We start from the raw sequence: 27,074 nt of genomic DNA on the forward strand, positions 1-27,074 counted from the left end.
ATTGTTTAGCATAATGCATGAAACTATATAAATATTAAATATATTTTTATATTTTTTAACAAAGTTTTTAATCTTAGTTTTAATTAATATAATTATGTAATACTATATATTCTCTTTAAATATAAATCTTTATATTTCTTAAAATATCACATTTTTCTGTACTATTATTGACTCATTCTTAAAAAATATCTTTAATACTGATGGATTCTTGAAGTAAAGCTATTTCCCAATTCTAATTAAGAGCTTCTTTCTATTTTTGTCCAATTTCCTTAAAACAAAAAAATAAGTAATTAATAAAACAAATGTGATTTAAATATCTTTCGGAAGCAAATACCCTGTATTATAAATTTTAAGAATTAAAGCAATATAATGGTCTTTATTATTATATACCTTTTTAGCTAATTTTTCCAAAACATGTTGCAACTTATCCAGCCTTTCCATTTTTTCCTTATGTCGTGTGTTAGCATCTTGTCGGCTCATTTTTTTTTCTCCCAGCAACAACGCTAATACATTTTTTTTCATTTTTTTTTTGTTGAATATCTGAAAATAAGACATTTAATTTTATTAATTAGAAAAAAATATATATTTAAGACACACAAAAGTAAGGACACCGTCTTCTGTCATTACTTAAATCAGAAAACTTTTATTTCAAATTTTTCTATTATTTAAGATTTCGATTTATTCTTCAATAAAATGTATGGAATATATTATATAATTGTACCTTCATTTTCTTTCTCATCTTCCACAGATGTTCCTGCAACCGCAACAGGTTCAATCCAAGGTTCTCTTTCAAATATTTCTTGTAAAATCTAAAAATAATAAATTATGTTTTTGAAAATGTATATAAACTGTATGATAATGTACTCTTACCTCATAATATTTACAAGTCTTTCTCTCATTGCCTGATATTTTATTATGGTCTTTTACTTTTTTAAAAGATCTTTTTAAGGCTTGCATCTTTGTGTTACATTTTTCAGGACTTATTTTATAGCCTCGATTATCCATTTCCGATGAAATTAGTTTAAATAAATTTCTTACACTTAATTTTTTACTTTTATTTTCTTTATATATCATTAATAATAATTTGGTTTCTGCTTCGGACCATAAATGCTGATCTATAGCGATGTCTACAAATATTATATAAAGAAAGTAAATCTTATAACATTAAAAAAGTTAGTACTTACGAATATCGTTTTCATTAGTTACAGCAGGGGTTATAGGTATAGGATCATCGGGATCATCTACTAATTCTCCCTGTAACTGGTGTAACTGATGATTTCCATGTCCAACGAATCTCTCGTATAAAACTTGAGCAAATGTTGAATCTTAAAAATTGCGTGTATTTTAAAAGCATAAAATGAATTAAATATTGTAATTAAAAATCAAATGTGATCATAAATTGATATACCGGAATTTGCTTTTGCGGCAGTTGCAACATCAACAGTTACTCTAACTTCTTCATTATTTTCATTTAGAAAAATAATTTGAGTCATTTCACTTTCAGAATTCATAGTGCCCGCCATATTGTTTTCTGTCTTTTACTGCATTTGCCCCACCTCGATGAGCCCAGTAAACGCAGTAGGAAATGACGTAAAATAATGACGTCATAAAAATTCTCTAGGACTTTTGCGGTATACTGGAAGCTTACTGCAAACTATTTCGGAACGATTTGAAGTATACTTGCAGTATACTTCCAGTTCATGCGGTAATAACGGAACGCAGCCTTTATAACTTGTGGTATGTATATACTAACATTTGTCTTGGATCACGGACCAAGGTTGCCAAGTCCGCCATCTTGAATAGTACTACGCTCTATAGTAAGTGAATTTTGATATAAGGAATGCAGACTGCACAAAGTATACTGCCAGCGGAAATACATCAGTAGCCATCTTAAATGCAGAACGTAATATATCAAAAATTATATATAGTATATTCACAGCCTGTCACCGTGAACGGCGTGAACGAAGACAAATGTTAGTATACGGAAAAATAAAGTGTAATAAAGAAATAAGGAGTAGTGACAGCTTTGATCTATCTGACAGTTGATGTACTTATGGTATAAGTGAATAAATAAAATAAAAATGCTTTTCCTAAATTGATTTTTAATTTTGATAAAATGGTCAAATGTAGCCATTAATTAATTAGATTTGGTAATAAATACAAAAAATGCGTTTTATTATAACAAATGAGTTGAGGTAAAATAAACTCAATGTTTTTATATTAATTTGTTAACAAATGCATTTTTTTATTTATTATTGAGTCCAATAAGTTAACGGTTATTAAAAAAAACATTCTTTGTAATGAAACAAAAAATGAAAAAATTTTAATCTTCACCAAGACTCGAACACGAGCCCACCGCATGACAAACGGCAACCTTACCGCCTGCGCTACAGCGCTCACTTGATGTACCAAGAGCAAAACAGCCTTTTAAAGACTGACTACAATTCTTTCACTAACTCGTCATAAACGATCAAGAATTAGCTGTAATAATAAATACATTTATCTACATAGCATTATTGTACTAAATTTATTGTTTTTAATTTGAAGCATACATTTTGCATGAAGATATGATAATTTAAAACCATTCAGTACTCTATATACAAAACTACTCATATGCTCAACTATCATAAATTAATTAAGTAATATTATAATATTTGTTATATGTAGTCGAATAACTATGATAAACCAGCATATGAATAGTTTTGTATTTAAAGTATTGCATGAACATCCTTAAAGTATCGTATCTTCATGTAAAATGTATGCTTCAAATTAAAAACATAATAAATTTAGTGCAATAATGCTATGGAGATAAATGTATTTATTATTGCAGCTAATTCTTGATCGTTTATGACGAGTTAGTGAAAGAATTGTAGTCAGTCTTTAAAAGGCTGTTTTGCTCTTGGTACATCAAGTGAGCGCTGTAGCGCAGGTGGTAAGGTTGTCGTTTGTCATGCGGTGGGCTCGTGTTCGAGTCTTGGTGAAGTTTAGAATTTTTCATTTTTTTTTTCATTACAAGGAATTTTTTTTTAATAACCATTAATTTATTAGACTCAATAATAAATAAAAAAATGCATTTGTTAACAGATTAATATAAAAACATTGAGTTTATTTTACCTCAACTCATTTGTTATAATAAAACGCATTTTCTGTATTTATTACCAAATCTAATTAATTAATGGCTACATTTGACCATTTTATCAATATTACAAATCAATTTAGGAAAAGCATTTTTATTTGCTTTGAGTTTTTAGGTAAACGCAGCACCACTTCACACGGATAACACGTAAAAATGTCACGGTTAGCGGTAGTCGCTCTTCTTCTAAAGCCAATGTTGCCTGAAGTCCAAATCACACCTATGCTCTCCAGGCATAGTTGTGTTTGTACCGCTTCCCTTTAAATTTTCTATACTCCTGCTGGCTAGCGCTTATCTTCATTTTTGTTGCTAAAAGCTTGATTCTGGCATCACTGCCGTGTGGAACTATTAGTTTGCTAATAAAAGCAGAGGCTTAATTTTAAGAGATTGCAACATATAGTAATTAATATAGATATAATTGTAAAAAGAAAACAAAAATTTTATTTTACATATATTAACTTTAAATAAAATCCCACAAAGTACTGTAAAATATCTAACATGTTATATTATATATCTAATCTGTCAGCTTCTTTATTTTAATATTCATCTCAATTATCACAGTTTGATCCTCAGCGATGACACAGTAACCACATTATGGTGAATCTATTCTTTTCTTTTAATGTTCGATCCACATAGCTTCATCCTCAGCAGTGATACAGTAAACACACGTACATTACTATAATTTAATCTGAAACAAAATCCCACAAAGTACTATAAAACATCTTACATTTTATATTATATATTTATTCTGTCATTTTCTTTATTTATTATTGTATTTACCCAAAATGCTGACTCATTTATTTTAATGTCTGTCTCAATTAACACAGTTTGATCCTCATCAGCGATGACACAGAAACAACATTATGGTGAATCTATTCCTTTTGTTTTAATGTTCAATCCACATAGCTCCATTCTCAGCATTGACATAGTAAACACTTTACAATAATTTAATCTGAAACAAAATCCCAAAACGTACTATATAAAATCTTACATTTGAAATTACAAATGTAATCTGTCAGCTTCTTTATTTGTATCGTATTTACCCAATGTGTTGACTTGTTTATTTTAATATTCATCTCAATTAACACAGTTTGATCCTCAGCGATGACACAGTAACCATAATATGGTGAATCTATTCCTTTCATTTTAATGTTCAATCCACATAGCTCCATCCTCAGTAGTGACATAGTAAACACATTACTATAATTTAATCTGAAATAAAATCCCAGAAAGTACTATAAAATATCTTACATTTTATATTATATATCTAATTTGTCAGCTTCTTTATTTATTATTGTATTTACCCAGTTTTTTCACTCGTTTATTTTATTATCCGTCTCAATTAACATAGTTTGAATCTCAACGATGACACAATAACCACATTATGTTTAGTCTATTCCTTTATTTTAATTTTGAAAATCTGCATAGCTCCATTCTCAGCACAGTGACATAGTAAACACATTACTATAATTTAATCTGAAATAAAATCCCACAAAGTACCACAAAATATTTATATCTTACATTTTATATTATAAAATTTATTGTTATACTTATCTAAAATGTTCAGTCCTTTATATACTTTTAAAAATTATTTTTATGTACATTTTACAAATTTCGTCACTTTATTTATTCACTTATACCATCAGTATATCAGCTGTCAGTAAGATTAAAACTGTCACTTTATTTCTTTATATTACTTTATTACTTGTGGTATGTATATACTAACATTTGTCTTGGCTCACGGACCATGCATTATGTATTTTGAAATTAGTAATTAGAAATATCTATATTGCGGTCCCTCTACAGTCTCTACCCTCTGACGTATTTCCGCCGACCAGTAGTATCAGCAGCGACTATAGCGTAGTACTATTTTGGGTACTACGCTATAGTCGCTGCTGATACTACTGGTCGGCGGAAATACGTCAGAGGGTAGAGACTGTAGAGGGACCGCAATATAGATATTTCTAATTACTAATTTCAAAATACATAATGCATGGTCCGTGAGCCAAGACAAATGTTAGTATATACATACCACAAGTTATAAAGTAATATAAAGAAATAAAGTGACAGTTTTAATCTTACTGACAGCTGATATACTGATGGTATAAGTGAATAAATAAAGTGACGAAATTTGTAAAATGTACATAAAAATAATTTTTAAAAGTATATAAAGGACTGAACATTTTAGATAAGTATAACAATAAATTTTATAATATAAAATGTAAGATATAAATATTTTGTGGTACTTTGTGGGATTTTATTTCAGATTAAATTATAGTAATGTGTTTACTATGTCACTGTGCTGAGAATGGAGCTATGCAGATTTTCAAAATTAAAATAAAGGAATAGACTAAACATAATGTGGTTATTGTGTCATCGTTGAGATTCAAACTATGTTAATTGAGACGGATAATAAAATAAACGAGTGAAAAAACTGGGTAAATACAATAATAAATAAAGAAGCTGACAAATTAGATATATAATATAAAATGTAAAATATTTTATAGTACTTTTTGGGATTTTATTTCAGATTAAATTATAGTAATGTGTTTACTATGTCACTACTGAGGATGGAGCTATGTGGATTGATCATTAAAATGAAAGGAATAGATTCACCATATTATGGTTACTGTGTCATCGCTGAGGATCAAACTGTGTTAATTGAGATGAATATTAAAATAAACAAGTCAACACATTGGGTAAATACGATACAAATAAAGAAGCTGACAGATTACATTTGTAATTTCAAATGTAAGATTTTATATAGTACTTTTTGGGATTTTGTTTCAGATTAAATTATTGTAAAGTGTTTACTATGTCAATGCTGAGAATGGAGCTATGTGGATTGAACATTAAAACAAAAGGAATAGATTCACCATAATGTTGTTTCTGTGTCATCGCTGATGAGGATCAAACTGTGTTAATTGAGACAGACATTAAAATAAATGAGTCAGCAATTTGGGTAAATACAATAATAAATAAAGAAAATGACAGAATACATATATAATATAAAATGTAAGATGTTTTATAGTACTTTGTGGGATTTTGTTTCAGATTAAATTATAGTAATGTACGTATGTTTACTGTATCACTGCTGAGGATGAAGCTATGTGGATCGAACATTAAAAAAAAAGAATAGATTCACCATAATGTGGTTACTGTGTCATCGCTGAGGATCAAACTGTGATAATTGAGATGAATATTAAAATAAAGAAGCTGACAGATTAGATATATAATATAACATGTTAGATATTTTACAGTACTTTGTGGGATTTTATTTAAAGTTAATATATGTAAAATAAAATTTTTGTTTTCTTTTTACAATTGTATCTATATTAATTACTATATGTTGCAAACTCCTAAAATTAAGCCTCTGCTTTTATTAGCAAACTAATAGTTCCACACGGCAGTGATGCCAGAATCAAGCTTTTAGCAACAAAAATGAAGATAAGCGCTAGCAAGCAGCAGTATAGAAAATTTAAAGGGAAGCGGTACAAACACAACTATGCCTGGAGAGCATAGGTGTGATTTGGACTTCAGGCAACATTGGCTTTAGAAGAAGAGCGACTACCGCTAACCGTGACATTTTTACGTGTCATCCGTGTGAGGTGGTCCTGCATTTACCTAAAAACTCAAAGCAAATAAAAATGCTTTTCCTAAATTGATTTTTAATTTTGATAAAATGGTCAAATGTAGCCATTAATTAATTAGATTTGGTAATAAATACAGAAAATGCGTTTTATTATAACAAATGAGTTGAGGTAAAATAAACTCAATGTTTTTATATTAATCTGTTAACAAATGCATTTTTTTATTTATTATTGAGTCCAATAAATTAATGGTTATTAAAAAATAATCCTTGTAATGAAAAAAAAAATTAAAAAATTTTAAACTTCACCATGACTCGAACACGAGCCCACCGCATCATAAACGGCAACCTTACCGCCTGCGCTACAGCGCTCACTTGATGTACCAAGAGCAAAACAGCCTTTTAAAGACTGACTACAATTCTTTCACTAACTCGTCATAAACGATCAAGAATTAGCTGCAATAATAAATACATTTATCTCCACAGCATTATTGCACTAAATTTATTATGTTTTTAATTTGAAGCATATATTTTACATGAAGATACGATACTTTAAGGATGTTCATGCAATACTCTAAATACAAAACTATTCATATGCTCGTTTATCATAGTTATTCGACTACATATAACAAATATTATAATATTACTTAATTAATTTATGATAGTTGAGCATATGAATAGTTATTATATAAAGTACTGAATGGTTACCCTTAAATTAACATATCTTCATGCAAAATGTATGCTTCAAATTAAAAACAATAAATTTAATACAATAATGCTATGTAGATAAATGTATTTATTATTACAGCTAATTCTTGATCATTTATGACGAATTAATAAAAGAATTGTAGTCAGTTTTTAAAAAGCCTGTTTTGCTCTTGGTACATCAAGTGAGCGCTGTAGCGCAGGCGGTAAGGTTGCCGTTTATCATGTGGTGGGCTCGTGTTCGAGTCTTGGTGAAGATTAAAATTTTTTCATTTTTTGTTTCATTACAAAGAATTTTTTTTTAATAACCGTTAACTTATTGGACTCAATAATAAATAAAAAAATGCATTTGTTAACAAATTAATATAAAAACATTGAGTTTATTTTACTTCAACTCATTTGTTATAATAAAACGCATTTTTTGTATTTATTACCAAATCTAATTAATTAATGGCTACATTTGACCATTTTATCAAAATTAAAAATCAATTTAGGAAAAGCATTTTTATTTTATTTATTCACTTATACCATAAGTACATCAACTGTCAGATAGATCAAAGCTGTCACTAGTCACTACTCCTTATTTCTTTATTACACTTTATTTTTCCGTATACTAACATTTGTCTTCGTTCACGCCGTTCACGGTGACAGGCTGTGAATATAATATATATAATTTTTGATATATTACGTTCTGCATTTAAGATGGCTACTGACGTATTTCCGCTGGCAGTATACTTTGTGCAGTCTGCATTCCTTATATCAAAATTCACTTACTATAGAGCGTAGTACTATTCAAGATGGCGGACTTGGCAACCTTGCTTGGCAACCTTGGTACAGTTGAGCTCAATAATCTTGCGTCAGGTGAGGAGAAGTAGAAATCAGAGGGGCGAAGGGATTTCTAGGGAGTTTGTCCGCAGCTGTCAAATGGCGCGATTAACCCTAAATTTTGGATCGTAAACAAAAATAATATTTTCTTAAAACGATTGCGGAAAAGAAAGAAGTATTTTAATACATAACAGAGAAGAAAAAATATATTAGATGAGTATAAAGTAATAACAAAAATGAAAATTAATGTAAATTTTTAAGGAAATATACTTTGTGGTTATTGTACTTCTGTTACAGGCTAAATCCTATTCTTCATGAGTTTAAATCGCAGGAAAGAAATACTTAAAGACCAATGAATGAAAAAGGACTGATTTATGAAGCATTTCTGTGTGGCCCAGTCATTTCAATAATTGTGTCATAATGTTATAATAGTGAAAGTGTAAGCGATTGCTGTGTATACAAAGAAATTTCATTACAAAATAATAATAATTTTGTATGATAATGTTTTGAATCCTATTATTATAAATTAAAGCTAGTTCAATTAAAATTAATTATTTTTATTTCTTCCTTAACCACACACAGATTATATATGTACAGAGTAATTACATATTCTTGTAGAACCTATCTTTAAGCTAATATAACTAAATTGTAACTATTTTATATCTGCATGTTATAACTATTTGTTTCAATGATTTTTATTATTCAAAGTGAAACAAATTGTATAAATTTTCTACTAATTTCTTATTGATTCGTCACATATGCTTCCACATCTCGTATGACATTTATTTGCCTTGAATGTTCCTTCTTCTTCTAGTTTTCAATGCATATACCAATAATTCTCTGAATATTTTTAAATATGCTCAAATATGCTTATTCTGCTGTCTAATTGTTTCTATAATAATTAAGATGATTGGTAAACTATTGCTGTATTAAATTTGAAGAATGGACACTGGACTTATTGTACTTAAATATGTTTGACCCCTCATCCACCTGATATCTTTTTCTTCTATTTGAGAGGATATTGTCGACCAATACGTTTATATATACTGCTGAGTTCAGCTTGTTTTCAGCTTCAAATTATATTTTCCAGCTACATATTTGGATATCCATTTCCAATATTCAATACTTATTTTATTATTCCTATTTGTTCATGAGACTTATCTGTCCTAAAACCTTAATTTATCCAGTCATCATATGTATATCCTATCATTTTCAGATGATTGACAAATCTTTCTATCAATCCTGACAACATTATAATAAGAGTAAGGAAATAAGAGTATTCTATATTCAAAATGTATATTCAAACACGTTGCTGGAAAACTACTTGAAGCTAAAAAATAAGATGAACTCAGTATTATACACATAACTTTTAAGGAACTTTATTTAATCAAGTATTATGAGAACATATCTCACAGAAAAGAGGCCTAATTTAAATAGCATCGTTCAAATGCCCATTTTCCAAATTTAATAAGACAATGGTTTAACTATCATTCCAATATTTATAAAATTAATTACAAATCAGCATAATCATCTTATCTGCGTGTATTTAAAAACGATAATAATATTATTGTTATATGTTATAGACTAGAAGAAAATAGTGCAAAGGAGACATATAAATATCATACAAGCTAATATGTTCAAGGATGTGACAGACTAATAAGAAATTTGCAGAAACTCTACGTAATTTATCTCACATTCAATAATAAAAATCATTGAAACAAATAGTTATAACATGCAGATATAAAATAGTTACAATTTAGTTATATTAGCTGAAAGATAGGTTCTACAAGAATATGTAATTACTCTGTATGTATATAATCTGTGTGTGGTTAAGGAAGAAATAAAAATAATTAATTTTAATTGAACTAGCTTTAATTTATAATAATAGGAATCAAAACATTATCATACAAAATTATTATTATTTTGTAATAAAATTTCTTTGTATACACAGCAATCGCTTACACTTTCACTATTATAACATTATGTCACAATTATTGAAATGACTGGGCCACACAGAAATGCTTCATAAATCAGTCCTTTTTCATTCATTGGTCTTTAAGTATTTCTTTCCTGCGATTTAAACTCATGAAGAATAGGATTTAGCCTGTAACAGAAATAAAATAACCACAAAGTGTATTTCCTTAAAAATTTACATTAATTTTCATTTTTGTTATTAATTTATACTCATCTAATATATTTTTTCTTCTCTGTTATGTATTAAAATACTTCTTTCTTTTCCGCAATCGTTTTAAGAAAATATTATTTTTGTTTACGATCCAAAATTTAGTGTTAATCGCGCCATTTGACAGCTGCGGACAAACTCCCTAGAAATTCCTTCGCCCCTCTGATTTCTACTTCCCCTCGCCTGACGCAAGATTATTGGGCTCAACTGTACTACGGTAGTATACCGAAAGTACATACAACAAAATACGATGGGCTTATACATGCAGCGTTGCTTACACTTAAATCGTATATGGAAAAGTATAAGCGTATAATATTATTTAATTCTATATTCTTTCTTTGAAAATTTATATAACTTGTAATATTCTAGGACAGAACATAGAATATTAAATACAGTCACATGAAAACATTTTTATAATTTACTTGTGTGCGTAAAGTTTCTTCTACTCGTGCGCATGCGCAGTGTGTGGTTTATTTCCATATAGTCGATTCACTAAAGTTCCTTTAATTTTACTACAAGAAAATATTATGGCACTTTCCCCACTACCGATACATTGACGTGTTTAATATTATCCTTTACTAAGGAGCGAACTCATAAATAGGTAAAACTTGTATGCATGTTTAAACAAATATTTGTATTCCTTTTTTAGTGTTTCTTCGTCTTCAATAAAATAATTTTTTTTTCATAAATTACGTAATGCTTTACTATTATTTTTTATGATACCATATAATCGTTTACAAATTCCCCTTTTCATATTACACAATTTTAATGTTTTCTACACTAAAGCTGAAGATATTTTTGATGAAGAATAATAGTTATAGCCTTTCTAAACACTCGCCTTTGAGAACCTTATAATTTCAGCATCACTTATCTACACCCAGATTTTAACAGTCTAATCTCACTAGTGTTATAGCTGTTACTTATTGTATTTTAAAGTTGCTTTTTATATTCCTCTTTTTTATAATATGAAAAGTAATTAATACACTTTATTTTAATAAATATTTACACAGACGTGCCAAATCTCATTTTCCTCATTTTTAAAAATGGTCGGAGACGATTCTTGTTGATCTTATTGTGTTGTAAACGAACCTGATTTTGAAATTACTCCAGTACATCAGATTTTTTTTTAATTTTTAGCTTAAATAGTACAAAATGGCTTTTTTCGCCATTTTCATTATTTTACTTCAGAGAACGAATTTTGTTTAAATTCCACAATTAAACCATATAGTATTATTCGTTAGCTTTAAAATCCATTTTCAAAACTTATTATACTAGCAGGATGCGATGCAATAGTGGTAATTTAGAAAAAGAAAATTTGTTCTCTAAAATAAAAATCATAAACTGAGGAAAACAGCCGTTTTTCAGCCATTTAACTGATATTTCAAAACACCTGATGTGATAGAGAAATTTCAAAGCCACATTCATATTCAGTAAAAAAAATGGAAGAATTGCCCCCCCCCCCCCTCCTTCCCATCCATTCTTGAAACTGAGAAAATTGAATTTTCCAGGTCTGTGTTATTGTTGAAGATATAATGTCGTAGCAAACTATACATATTACAATAATAGCATAGATACCACACATGCTACCATATAGGAGTTGTTGAATTGTTCTCATCTTTTCACACCGTTCAGAAAATACTTGTGAAATTTCCTTTATGGCTGCTGGTAAAAATTCCTCCATTTCCTTATCTCATTCTTGTATGACAATTCCAAATATTTTCTTCTTTTATATATAAGTTGAACTTCCTGTAATCATTAAACACGGTATGAGGATCTTAATTGCAGCTTCGAAACTCGACATATAATAATAATATGAAAAATACATTAGAATATTACAAATAATATCAAATCAACAGACCTATTAAAGACACTATCTCAACTAGACCTAAGACTGTATGATGAAATTTTTCTAATTAAATAGTCAAGAGTACTTTCGATATGTAAAGTATTAGTGTTAATCAAGCATATAAACACAATATATAACATGCTATTGTTAGACAATATGTCAAAAATTACTAAGTTGATCTTTCACTCTTTGTCGAAGGGTATGGAAATTATTCTGTGGGAGATTTCCATTCTATGTAAACTTCAGATCAATAAAAAATTGAAGATGGCTTACAATAAATAAATGATTAAATCTGTAAAATAAACAAAATACATCCACAAAGCATACAAAAGATTTATTCTTGAATATGCACTTATTATATACAAAAGATATACTTATCTAAAAGTATTTTTGTTATATTCTTTGTGCATATGCCATATGGCATCAATATGTATAGTGAATGACAGGCCATTTCTCTTTGGTTTTCTTACAGAGATGGTTATTATACTTTTAATTCTTTTATGCCTCAAACTTTCTATATTACTTATTATAATCTTTTAATTTCAGCTGTAAGTATCAATGCACACACATTTACATGAAAACATTTTTGGATTACTTGTGTTCGTAAGTTTCTTCTACTCGCACGCATGCGCACAAAATACATTATAATATAGTCTACTCATCGAAAGCTCCATCCCTAGAAAGTAACTATAAAATTTTATGGCACTTTACCCTCTACCACAAAATACGATGGGCTTATACATGCAGCGTTGCTTACACTTAAATCGTATATGGAAAAGTATAAGCGTATAATATTATTTAATTCTATATTCTTTCTTTGAAAATTTATATAACTTGTAATATTCTAGGACAGAACATAGAATATTAAATACAGTCACATGAAAACATTTTTATAATTTACTTGTGTGCGTAAAGTTTCTTCTACTCGTGCGCATGCGCAGTGTGTGGTTTATTTCCATATAGTCGATTCACTAAAGTTCCTTTAATTTTACTACAAGAAAATATTATGGCACTTTCCCCACTACCGATACATTGACGTGTTTAATATTATCCTTTACTAAGGAGCGAACTCATAAATAGGTAAAACTTGTATGCATGTTTAAACAAATATTTGTATTCCTTTTTTAGTGTTTCTTCGTCTTCAATAAAATAATTTTTTTTTCATAAATTACGTAATGCTTTACTATTATTTTTTATGATACCATATAATCGTTTACAAATTCCCCTTTTCATATTACACAATTTTAATGTTTTCTACACTAAAGCTGAAGATATTTTTGATGAAGAATAATAGTTATAGCCTTTCTAAACACTCGCCTTTGAGAACCTTATAATTTCAGCATCACTTATCTACACCCAGATTTTAACAGTCTAATCTCACTAGTGTTATAGCTGTTACTTATTGTATTTTAAAGTTGCTTTTTATATTCCTCTTTTTTATAATATGAAAAGTAATTAATACACTTTATTTTAATAAATATTTACACAGACGTGCCAAATCTCATTTTCCTCATTTTTAAAAATGGTCGGAGACGATTCTTGTTGATCTTATTGTGTTGTAAACGAACCTGATTTTGAAATTACTCCAGTACATCAGATTTTTTTTTAATTTTTAGCTTAAATAGTACAAAATGGCTTTTTTCGCCATTTTCATTATTTTACTTCAGAGAACGAATTTTGTTTAAATTCCACAATTAAACCATATAGTATTATTCGTTAGCTTTAAAATCCATTTTCAAAACTTATTATACTAGCAGGATGCGATGCAATAGTGGTAATTTACAAAAAGAAAATTTGTTCTCTAAAATAAAAATCATAAACTGAGGAAAACAGCCGTTTTTCAGCCATTTAACTGATATTTCAAAACACCTGATGTGATAGAGAAATTTCAAAGCCACATTCATATTCAGTAAAAAAATGGAAGAATTGCCCCCCCCCCCCCTCCTTCCCGTCCATTCTTGAAACTGAGAAAATTGAATTTTCCAGGTCTGTGTTATTGTTGAAGATATAAAGTCGTAGCAAACTATACATATTACAATAATAGCATAGATACCACACATGCTACCATAGGAGTTGTTGAATTGTTCTCATCTTTTCACACCGTTCAGAAAATACTTGTGAAATTTCCTTTATGGCTGCTGGTAAAAATTCCTCCATTTCCTTATCTCATTCTTGTATGACAATTCCAAATATTTTCTTCTTTTATATATAAGTTGAACTTCCTGTAATCATTAAACACGGTATGAGGATCTTAATTGCAGCTTCGAAACTCGACATATAATAATAATATGAAAAATACATTAGAATATTACAAATAATATCAAATCAACAGACCTATTAAAGACACTATCTCAACTAGACCTAAGACTGTATGATGAAATTTTTCTAATTAAATAGTCAAGAGTACTTCTCTCGATATGTAAAGTATTAGTGTTAATCAAGCATATAAACACAATATATAACATGCTATTGTTAGACAATACAGGGAGGTTCTCTAACGGCGGCATATAGGAGATTCGTGTTAGTTGACTATAGCGCTCAGGATGATGGTTTCTGAGAGCGCTTATTGGTTAATATCATGTAGTGCCAACATGAAATGGTCCGTTACCAATAGATGAATAAGAAAAATGAGACCCATCCGCCATTTTGGAGTGGAGAAGTGTTTACATGCTAGTTTTAGCAGAAAGAGGGGTGTGAAATGGAAAAATGTCAAATAGTGAGGTTACTAAAGTAAAAATGGAAAATAATGAATGGAAAGTAAGAATATTCGAACTTTCCATTCATTAATTTCCATTTTTACTTTAGTAACCTCACTATTTGACATTTTTCCATTTCACACCTCTTTCTGCTAAAACTAGCATGTAAACACTTCTCCACTCCAAAATGGCGGATGGGTCTCATTTTTCTTATTCATCTATTGGTAACGGACCATTTCATGTTGGCACTACATGATATTAACCAATAAGCGCTCTCAGAAACCATCATCCTGAGCGCTATAGTCAACTAACACGAATCTCCTATATGCCGCCGTTAGAGAACCTCCCTGTATGTCAAAAATTACTAAGTTGATCTTTCACTCTTTGTCGAAGGGTATGGAAATTATTCTGTGGGAGATTTCCATTCTATGTAAACTTCAGATCAATAAAAAATTGAAGATGGCTTACAATAAATAAATGATTAAATCTGTAAAATAAACAAAATACATCCACAAAGCATACAAAAGATTTATTCTTGAATATGCACTTATTATATACAAAAGATATACTTATCTAAAAGTATTTTTGTTATATTCTTTGTGCATATGCCATATGGCATCAATATGTATAGTGAATGACAGGCCATTTCTCTTTGGTTTTCTTACAGAGATGGTTATTATACTTTTAATTCTTTTATGCCTGAAACTTTCTATATTACTTATTATAATCTTTTAATTTCAGCTGTAAGTATCAATGCACACACATTTACATGAAAACATTTTTGGATTACTTGTGTTCGTAAGTTTCTTCTACTCGCACGCATGCGCACAAAATACATTATAATATAGTCTACTCATCGAAAGCTCCATCCCTAGAAAGTAACTATAAAATTTTATGGCACTTTACCCTCTACCAACCTTCACATACTATATAATCTCAGTGCAGCCAACTGTATGTCAAGAAATACCCAATTGGTGTAGGTAAACTGTCGCCGACCCAACTATTAATAACAGCATTAAGCGATATCTATCAGATACATTTATACCTTTGGCATTATATGAAAACTGCATCAATTAAAATAATCTAGACTATAGATGTTAAATACTGTTTATTTTATTCACTTTAAAGGATACAAAATTTTTAGAATAAGACATTCAAAAAATTAATGTCTCTTATAAATGCAAAGATAAACAAAATATTACATTCATGTTCAAGTCATTTTAAGAAACATAACAGGTATATCAGATTTAGAATGACAAAATTATTTTTTAAAGTAATGGATTTTGTACGCTACCTGTAGTTTTTGCACATTACTTTTGAAAAGTATACTTAAACGAAAAATGCCTTGTTTCTCTTTACGATAAAAAGTGCTGCAGTTTAAGGAAATACGAAAATGAGTCACGTACATTTGGCTCCTAGACAATCTAAAATCAAAATTCACTTTGTCTGGTGATCTCAGAATTATTTATTGAATTAAGTCACTTCCAGTAGATGAATACAAGATGACATTTATACAATCTGCAAGCATTTTACTTAGGAAATACCTCCAAGTTGGCTTAAAACTATGCTATATTAGATCTATGTCGTAACAAATGCATAAATATTCAAGAATTGTAAGCTCGACAAAATAGTATTAGCTTTTTATTAAACAAAAGGAGTACAGCAATCACTTTACCCATTTTAGTGGCTTCAAGAGCTTATCTGAAAATCTCTGTAGTACTGTAGGTACTAAATATAAAATTTAACATTTGTTAGTCTACAACCTTTTAACTTTGAATGGATTATTTATCAAAATTTGTTTTTAACCTACAAACTCTTAATTGCTGCAGGAACAATAACTTTTGCACATACACAAATAATCTCCTCAAGACAAAACTGAAAAGTTATGTATCGCTCCCAGCTGCTGATATTTTTCTAGGGTGATTTTGTATGTGTTATTGTAACACCATTCCAAATTGCTCAATAGATAAGAACGAAAAGTATTTTACACCTTGTCATTTTTCTGAAATATAAGTAAGTTAAGTATTCTGCGAACAGAAAAATAAACTAAGAAACTTTGACAAACCATTACAAAATCAATTTACTAGCATCAGAGTAGCCTGTAACATTGAAAAACTATTTTTCTTCATCTCTGATAGCAAATTATCTTTCCAGGATGACTTAACCTAGTAACGTAACCTCCAAGTTGCTGTATTGGTAAATGATGAAAGCATTACGTAGCTAGTAGTCTTCCTAGAATATGAAAAGTTTTTACAAAGAATAATATTCTCATTACTATGCAAGAATTCAGGTCTGCACAATAAAAAATTTATACTTATCTAAAAATGTTTATTTATTCATCCATAACCTCTTCTCTGTACCATTTATGCTATTCCACATTGTTCCGAAATTCACATTAACACATTTACACAGAAATGTCAACGGAGCAGTTATGTTACAATTTAAGCGAGTGCTGACTACGAGCTGACTCGAAAATCACTCATATACCAAAAATGTATAGATGACCGTGCGCAGTCGTTATTTTGGCATAGTAATTTTTCGGAGAAAATTCGAGTCGGCGACACTTTACAGGATGCGGCGACATTTTACAGAACGACTTGGTAATTTTTATGCTAAACAATTGGCACAAATCGCGACGCTATGAAAAGTATATAGAGTGGAAGGTTAATAGGAGAAAACACTGCTGACAATTTTCAAATGTGTAGTGTGTTAAGGCGATGTGTGTGTGTACATAATACACATGAATGTGTGATGTAGGAAAAGAGATAGCAGTGAATACAAATTTGGAGCCGAATGGAGCAGAACTTGATGCTCCAAATATTGAATCATAGTAACTATTGATTTATAAAGAAAAGGGAATAATATTAGATAAGTTCACATTTATTAAATTTGATGTATTTATTTTTAATTAAATTATTAAGAGAATAACAAGTGCTTTGTGAACACTTTTATGATTTTTAGGGGTACCCTTAGGATAACCAAAGAAATTGGAAGGATTAAAAAAATGTCATATTTTAATTGTACGTATGGAAATTATGCAAATGAATATATTTGATATTTTCAATCTGCTTATTTTATTTACACTATTATTAAATGTTAGTAAATTCTATTTGGCTCAAAATTGTAGATAATTGGATATTAAATATGAGGCGATAATGGTACAATGAAAACAATACAACAGCAATAATCAGAAAGAAGAATAAGAGCAGAAGGAATAAAGGATGCATTTGAATTCAGGCCGAACAAAGAGGATAGGATAGAAATCAATAAAATAATACGTTATCATCAAGTAAAGAAGGCATTTCAGCCAAGAAGCATTCTCAACTACCAACCGATGACTTTTGAAAATCATAAATAAAGTATGTACCTATAGTTTCAAATATAATTTTGCTGAAATAAGTTATTTATCTTTATTTAAGTGAAGATTAAAATTCTTTCTTCTTTATTCAAATAGTACTAAAGATTAAAATCATTGAGTGTGATGGTACTCTGATACTGTAGATATGATAAGTTTACGAAGGCTCCTTAAAGAAACTATTACACTACCTACTTTTGGTGATCATTATTACAATATTGCAGTTTTTCATTTAACAATGAAACATTTGCATAAAATCGAAAGAATTTTCTTAAACTCTATTATTATAATGAAAATACTATTGCTTACGCAAGTATATTTTATTCGCTATTATTCTTTACAACAAATGTTACTTTATTTTGATAGTTTAAATGTAGGTTTTTCAATGAAATTAGTTTATTTAATGTTTCACTTTCATTGTTGGTGTTTAATGTAACATGAAGAATAGGTTGATTTGGTGTTTCAATTGCTATTTCTGTATCTGCGGTATTTATATTCAGTAGTGCTTTCTTCATGTTATTTCTTTCTATTTCTTTCAATGTTTTTATTTCTTCCATTTCTTCTAATATTTGAATAATATAATTTTCCTTTGGAATTCTAGTAGGGTCTTCTAGGATATTTTGTATTTTTAAATACATTTTATTAATCTCCATATTTCTTATTTTGGTCAGTTTATGTACTTCTCTTTCTTTATATATCCCTTTCTCTATGCAGTCAATAATTGTTCTGTTTTCTTCTAGTAGCAATTTGATTTGACCTACAAGATGATCAAAATGGAATAATTTTATATTAAAGAACATGCCATTCGCTCAGTAACAACTTCTACCTAACAGCAAGAATATCCTAAAACTAAACATTTAGGTAAATACATGTAAAGAAGACATTAATTCATAAGACGTAAACATTCAAATTCCTTGTATCGCGAAAAATGATATAAAGCAATTAATTTATTAGAGTATTCTAAGGTACTATGTAATGTTTTGTAAAATTGATAAATCGCTTTCTTTTTTTATAGGCTTCCTTCTCTTGAGCAATCTTGAACTGTTCTATTTTCCTCTACTAACCTTTTTATGCGGTCTGCAAGTTATGAAAAACAGAACAATTTTATATGGAAAAAGATGCCACTCGCTCAATATCAACTTCTACAAAACAATCACAAGATCTAAACTTGGAGACTTATGTAAGTGCATGCTACAAGTCATCAATTCATATGTAATACCCAAGCAAATAAATTAATTATTATTGGAAATTATATAAAGATAGCTAATAATAATTTTCGATTTTGTTTCTCATACCTTTATTGTTAATATAAGATTAATGGCGGTTATTGTTTTTTTTGTTATGAAGCTCATGATTATACTTTTCTTCTAAATTCTTTAATAAATTTTTTTTGAAAATCCTATTGCATTTAATACCTAAATTATCTCTATTCAAAGGTATTGAAATATTTAAAGGAAGGAAATATGATTCACATTAACTTTAATCCTTTAATCTCTTAGAAAATACAATTTATATCCTTTCATTTTTTGATTTAGTAATATATACTGTTGAATCCCATGTAACATCCATAACTTTCTGCTACATTTCTTTTTTCTTAAATGAGCCATCTTATTATTGTTACTAAAGACCGATTCCACCAACCCTCAAGTTAACTGAAACTTTGGTTAAAATAGCATAATTTATGTGACGGAAACTATTGTTTAACCATAGTACAAGGATTCAGCCTTCGTTAAATAGTTAGTGGAACTGACCCTAAATCTGCTAGATTTATAGACATTTTTTAAAAAACACTCCTTCCCCTCTATGTCTTCCATTGAAAGAAATATATACTCTATATACAACTTCTTTATATTTATAAGTATCAGTAAATCTAGCATATTTAGTACCAATAATAAAATGGATCATTTAAAAAAAAAGAGATGTAACAGAAAGTTATGGATGTTTGACGGGTTTCGGTATTATATTACCAAAACGAAAAATAACAGAATGTAAGTTGTGTTTTCCCAAAGAAATTGAAGGTCAAATGTTAATGTGAAATTTTTATATTTATCTTTAGATATCTCAATTGCATTAAATATAGAGAGTTAAGTTGCAAAGCTCATGGGATTTTTTACAAAAATATATTTAAGAATTCTGGTGAACGGCATAATCATGAGACTGATAAAAACAGCAATGATAAAGCGTTATTTAATAACAAGCTTATATCAATGACGCAAACACGAGGAGCAAAACCAAAATATATATACAATGCTGCAACCATGAAGTAATATTATTATTATCCACTACTTTAATATTTTCAGGAAAATTATATATTGTTATTGTAATAACTTTTGACTTCATTAACAGTCATCCAGAAATGGTAAATACGGTTAATTTTCCGTCTAGCAGACGAACTATTCAAAGATATATCAAGAAGACACGTAACATACATACTATTAAATTAAGAAATGTAACAATGAAGGAACTATGTGAGCATTTGATGCAGAATAAAGAAATATTAAAATATTGCTATAATAATAAAGAATATAATATCAGCATTAAAATGATCGAAAAGTTAAACTTTTACAGTTTAATCTTTTACGATGAAAATTTTATCAATAGCAGTATAAATGGTGAAATTGTGTTCGTTGATGGAACATTTAAATGTGTTCCGCAATTAAAGGAAAAGAACCTACAGCTAATAACTGTGTTGATAAATATTCATAAGGACTCTAATAAAGTAATGCTTACATTTCATAATAATTTACAATTGGAGTTAGATACTGTATGAAATAAATTGTTTGTATACGTAGGATCTTTTAGTTACAACGTTTTAGGCAATAATGGTAGAATTCGTTTTTCTCTCTGTAACTGTAAAAGATAATATATATTTTTTATATAGAACCTTTATTGCCACTTATGGAAAAATATTCAAATTTTGATAAGAATAGAGTTATTACTGATATGTTTAATAGTTTCAAATTGAATGTAAATATTTTATTAAATAAGAAAATGCTTTCAGGAATTAAAAGTAGAACACTTAACATGAATATTTATTAAAATATATTTACAGGCTCTACCATGCATTTGGATTATCATGAACAATAAACTACAAGATAATTATATAGAAATTTTCCAATTTGTCAAGTTAACGTTCCCAAATTTAAAGCCAAAATTGGCAATGATCGATTTCGAGATGGGTTTCAGGAATTCCTTAAAACTAGTATTTCCGGAAATAAAAATTACACATTGTTTCTTTCATTTTGCTCAAGTTCGTAAAATATTAAATTATATTTACAATTTTTGTTGTTTTTCTCAACATTACACATCACGATGCGTTACACTTGAAATTTATTTGTAGTTTCGTCATCCTAATTATATTTATTTTCTTTTATAGGCTTTAATTAAGAAAGCACAAAGTTTAAATATAGTTAATCGTCAGAAAAGTAAGCTCGCCTATCCTGAGTATTACATAGTTTTAAAAAAGTTAATATGTCTAGCCTTAATACCAGCAGACAACACAATTGATGTTTTTAATTTATTAAAACTTGAAGTTCAAAGAAATTTTGGAAATTATTTTAATTTATATTTTCAATATTTTGAAAAATTTTGGCTTAAAAAAATAGGTCCAGAAAATTTTTCTGTTTACAATTTGCAAAATAGAACTAACAATAAATGTGAAAACTATCACAGTCAATTAAGCAACAGTTTAGGGAAAGCTCCACACCCTACCCTCTTCATAAGTATATATTATATCCAATTTTGTATTATTTCCAATTTTGTATAATTTCCAATAATAATTAATTTATTTGCTTGGGTATTACATATGAATTGATGACTTGTAGCATGCACTTACATAAGTCTCCAAGTTTAGATCTTGTGATTGTTTTGTAGAAGTTGATATTGAGCGAGTGGCATCTTTTTCCATATAAAATTGTTCTGTTTTTCATAACTTGCAGACCGCATAAAAACGTTAGTAGAGGAAAATAGAACAGTTCCAGATTGCTCAAGAGAAGGAAGCCTATAAAAAAAGAAAGCGATTTATCAATTTTACAAAACATTACATAGTACCTTAGAATACTCTAATAAATTAATTGCTTTATATCATTTTTCGCGATACAAGGAATTTGAATGTTTACGTCTTATGAATTAATGTCTTCTTTACATGTATTTACCTAAATGTTTAGTTTTAGGATATTCTTGCTGTTAGGTAGAAGTTGTTACTGAGCGAATGGCATGTTCTTTAATATAAAATTATTCCATTTTGATCATCTTGTAGGTCAAATCAAATTGCTACTAGAAGAAAACAGAACAATTATTGACTGCATAGAGAAAGGGATATATAAAGAAAGAGAAGTACATAAACTGACCAAAATAAGAAATATGGAGATTAATAAAATGTATTTAAAAATACAAAATATCCTAGAAGACCCTACTAGAATTCCAAAGGAAAATTATATTATTCAAATATTAGAAGAAATGGAAGAAATAAAAACATTGAAAGAAATAGAAAGAAATAACATGAAGAAAGCACTACTGAATATAAATACCGCAGATACAGAAATAGCAATTGAAACACCAAATCAACCTATTCTTCATGTTACATTAAACACCAACAATGAAAGTGAAACATTAAATAAACTAATTTCATTGAAAAACCTACATTTAAACTATCAAAATAAAGTAACATTTGTTGTAAAGAATAATAGCGAATAAAATATACTTGCGTAAGCAATAGTATTTTCATTATAATAATAGAGTTTAAGAAAATTCTTTCGATTTTATGCAAATGTTTCATTGTTAAATGAAAAACTGCAATATTGTAATAATGATCACCAAAAGTAGGTAGTGTAATAGTTTCTTTAAGGAGCCTTCGTAAACTTATCATATCTACAGTATCAGAGTACCATCACACTCAATGATTTTAATCTTTAGTACTATTTGAATAAAGAAGAAAGAATTTTAATCTTCACTTAAATAAAGATAAATAACTTATTTCAGCAAAATTATATTTGAAACTATAGGTACATACTTTATTTATGATTTTCAAAAGTCATCGGTTGGTAGTTGAGAATGCTTCTTGGCTGAAATGCCTTCTTTACTTGATGATAACGTATTATTTTATTGATTTTTATCCTATCCTCTTTGTTCGGCCTGAATTCAAATGCATCCTTTATTCCTTCTGCTCTTATTCTTCTTTCTGATTATTGCTGTTGTATTGTTTTTATTGTACCATTATCGCCTCATATTTAATATCCAATTATCTACAATTTTGAGCCAAATAGAATTTACTAACATTTAATAATAGTGTAAATAAAATAAGCAGATTGAAAATATCAAATATATTCATTTACATAATTTCCATACGTACAATTAAAATATGACATTTTTTTAATCCTTCCAATTTCTTTGATTATCCTAAGGGTACCCCTAAAAATCATAAAAATGTTCACAAAGCACTTGTTATTCTCTTAATAATTTAATTAAAAATAAATACATCAAATTTAATAAATGTGAACTTATCTAATATTATTCCCTTTTCTTTATAAATCAATAGTTACTATGATTCAATATTTGGAGCATCAAGTTCTGCTCCATTCGGCTCCAAATTTGTATTCACTGCTATCTCTTTTCCTACATCACACATTCATGTGTATTATGTACACACACACATCGCCTTAACACACTACACATTTGAAAATTGTCAGCAGTGTTTTCTCCTATTAACCTTCCACTCTATATACTTTTCATGGCGTCGCGATTTGTGCCAACTGTTTAGCATAAAAATTACCAAGCCGTTTTGTAAAATGTCGCCGCATCCTTTACAGAACGGTTTATAGTTTTTCGTGTTAATCAGTTGGCAATAAGCATAGTGTCAAGCAAAATGCCTAGATGAGTAACTCGATGGAAAACTACTGTATCATTTTGAGTATGTGTCTGTGTAGTGTGTAGGTTGTAAAAATTAAAATGAAAATATTGAGAGAAATGACATAACTTTTTGGAGTAAAAATTAACTGCAACTAAAGTTGTCTAAGTAAAAATCTAGGAAAATATTAGATAAGTGATTTTTTATCATACTTATATCTACTTTTAATTAAATATTAAGATGTGTAGAATAAATGTCTTTGTGAAAATTTTATAATTTTTACAGGTTCTAGAAATGAAATGGTACTTGGAAGAATAAACAAAGACACCTCTATATATATATTAAATAGTCAAAAAGGGAAAAAGGAATTAATGTGAAATATAATTAGAATTATATAAGAAGAATGAAATAGTTACAGTGGTACGAGCATAGAGAAAAATGGGTGAATTAATATAACGCAAGGTACAAAAGCATAAGGGAATTAAGAAAAATCAAATGATAAATTTCTATTAAAGCAGAAGACTCTCTTTGGTCAGAAAGCTTATATCTTTTATCTTATTTACTATTTATTATACCTGAATACTTTTTCCATATACAGTTTCACCAGAGAGTATAATTATATGATTTTGATGTACAGCATCCACAATTTCATCCATTTCTGTGTATGTTGGCAATATCCATCTAATCTTTTTCTCCTTATCTTTTATAGAGATCATCTCATTGTGTACGAAGCCCTATAAGTTGCATTTTATAATATTATCTTGATTAATATTCCAATGGTAATGCAAAACAATGGCATTACTTGTATTTTACCTTAACTGTAGGTGACATAATATATCTTTTACTTTGCTCATGAGTTTTAAAAACGTTATCTTTAGAAGTAAAATGTATTATTCCTTCGACAACCAAATTATCTCATTCTATATTTCAATTTTGGTTTTAATATTCTCATATATACATTAGTGAATTCAAAAATCTAACAAAAAATAAAAATAGTAATTAACTGATGAAATCATGTATTTTTCAGCATTAGTATATACCTACAGAACTATAAAAATATGTTTAAACTTACTATATAACTATTTCTCACTTGCATCAAATGTTCGCAAAGTTTTCAGCATGTATTTCAGCTTCGATTGAGGTAACCATGTAAAGAAAGATATATTATTGTATTGATTTTAAATTCAAATTTATAGGTATCACATTTTATATATGAGTTAATTGGATTATAAATAGCATAGAACAGAAGGAATTCATAAATTAATATCATATATGCTATTAATTTAGCTGCAAGAGTTGCGGCATAAAGGTTTCGGTATTTTGCAAATACATGCAATTGAATATCAAGTTTGAGAGGAGAAAGCTATCTACCCGGTGAAACAAAACTGATATTATGCGAATCTGAAATTGAATTGTGAAGGTCATCATATATACATACATTAAGATTTAAAAAAAAAAACATATATGTTATAGCAGATGAAGCTTATAAAATATATGCTGAAAATCATGATACCCCATTTCATTTTTTATTTCATATAAGAAAATTGTTACATAGTGAATAACATTTTAAGCTTTTATTTAGAAAGAAGAAAGTAGAAGTATTATTCTAAATAAAAATATTTATTTAGTAGTATTATTGAACACAATAAATGTTATCTTATTTTTATAATTCAAATGTAGATTTTTTAATGAAATTAATTTATATAAAATTTCGGTTTCACTATTTTTACCTATTGTAATTGCAGGCACAGCTGATTCCTGTTGTTCTCTTATTGTTGGTGCTTCTGGTTTTATAATACTTATATTATATAAAGCTTGCTTCATATTATTTAACTGTGTCTGCTTTAAATGTTTTATTTCATTTATATCCTCTAATAAATCGATGATGAATTTTTCCTTTGGATTTTTTGTATTGTCTTCTAAAATATTTTCTAATTTTTTATAAAAATCATTCATTTCTGCATCTCTTATTTTTGTTGCTCTCTTTCTTTGTAGGTTCCCTTTTTAATCAAATCTATAATAGTTCTGTTTTCCTTCAGGAGCAATTTCATTTGACCTAAAGGTTTTTAAAAAAGTAATAATTTTATGTAAAAATAATAACACATTTGCTACTGAACACTACTTCTACCTGATGGTAAATACGGCATACAAATCTACATAAAAGTAATATAAGTCATGCAACCCTATAACAGCACTCTTATCTCAAAAGTCGTTTGGACGAAAAGGATGTAATTTTAATTTCTTTTTGATATCTTTTGCAATACGTATGCTACTTTTAGGAAGAAGTGAAAAGAAATAATGAAAAATGTTAATAGTTACTTAGGAAGAGGGTAGGGTGAGGAGATTTCCCTAAATTCTGGTTTAATTGCCTATGATAACTTTCGCACTTATTATTGGTCCTATTTTTTAATTTATAAACTGTAAAATTTTCTGGTCTTATGTTTTTCAACCAAAATTTCTCAAAATATAAAAAATACAAATTGAAAAATTCTCCAAAATTCTGGATAATATCAGCTTTTAATGAATAATAAACTTTTATTATTATATTTGCTGGCATTAAAGCCAAGAATGATAATTTTTTTAAAACTATATAATACTCGGGGCATATTAATTTACTTTTCTTTCTATTAATTATATTTAAAGTTTGTGCTTTCTTAAATAAAGCCTATAAAATAAAGAAATATAGTTATATACTTGAAAAATGAATAATTTGAAACATAATGTCGTTTGATGTAAAGATTAAACAAAACTTTAATATTTTCATAAATTACTTACTTGAGTAAAATGAAAGAAACAATGCGTTACTTTTATTTCTGGAAAGACTATTTTTAAAGTATTTGTTAAGGGAGTTCCCAAGCTACGACGGTAGTCAACGTAGAGATAGTCTTGTGCTTTACT

The 27,074-nt window shown here is 28.3% G+C and overlaps 4 long non-coding RNA genes across 5 annotated transcripts; 2 read left to right on the forward strand and 2 right to left on the reverse strand.

Annotated features, from left to right (window-relative positions):
* Nucleotides 1–5,496: 5,496 nt before the first annotated feature.
* Nucleotides 5,497–6,392, forward strand: LOC136774159 (uncharacterized). 2 transcript variants are annotated; one of them, XR_010822748.1, is made up of 4 exons: nt 5,497–5,571; nt 5,664–5,832; nt 5,924–6,095; nt 6,188–6,392. It is a non-coding gene; the product is annotated as an uncharacterized lncRNA (long non-coding RNA). The 2 variants fall into 2 exon arrangements; XR_010822747.1 differs by having other exon boundaries at nt 5,664–6,095.
* Nucleotides 6,393–17,781: 11,389 nt separating this feature from the next.
* LOC136774178 (uncharacterized) lies at nt 17,782–19,454 on the forward strand. The gene is made up of 4 exons (XR_010822750.1): nt 17,782–17,996; nt 18,104–18,335; nt 19,072–19,192; nt 19,347–19,454. It is a non-coding gene; the product is annotated as an uncharacterized lncRNA (long non-coding RNA).
* A 2,741-nt stretch (nt 19,455–22,195) lies between these two features.
* Nucleotides 22,196–24,073, reverse strand: LOC136774185 (uncharacterized). The gene is made up of 4 exons (XR_010822751.1): nt 23,682–24,073; nt 23,343–23,574; nt 22,486–22,606; nt 22,196–22,331 (listed from the first exon to the last, which is right to left on the reverse strand). It is a non-coding gene; the product is annotated as an uncharacterized lncRNA (long non-coding RNA).
* Nucleotides 24,074–24,773: 700 nt separating this feature from the next.
* Nucleotides 24,774–27,021, reverse strand: LOC136774190 (uncharacterized). Its single transcript, XR_010822753.1, has 5 exons — nt 26,952–27,021; nt 25,907–26,232; nt 25,249–25,306; nt 24,990–25,152; nt 24,774–24,910 (listed from the first exon to the last, which is right to left on the reverse strand). It is a non-coding gene; the product is annotated as an uncharacterized lncRNA (long non-coding RNA).
* Nucleotides 27,022–27,074: the final 53 nt, after the last annotated feature.

Source organism: Prorops nasuta, unplaced genomic scaffold (genome assembly GCF_024137725.1).
Source record: "Prorops nasuta isolate Cenicafe-Biocafe unplaced genomic scaffold, Cenicafe_Pnas_1.2 PNAS00001, whole genome shotgun sequence".
Taxonomy (NCBI): Eukaryota; Metazoa; Arthropoda; class Insecta; order Hymenoptera; family Bethylidae; genus Prorops; species Prorops nasuta.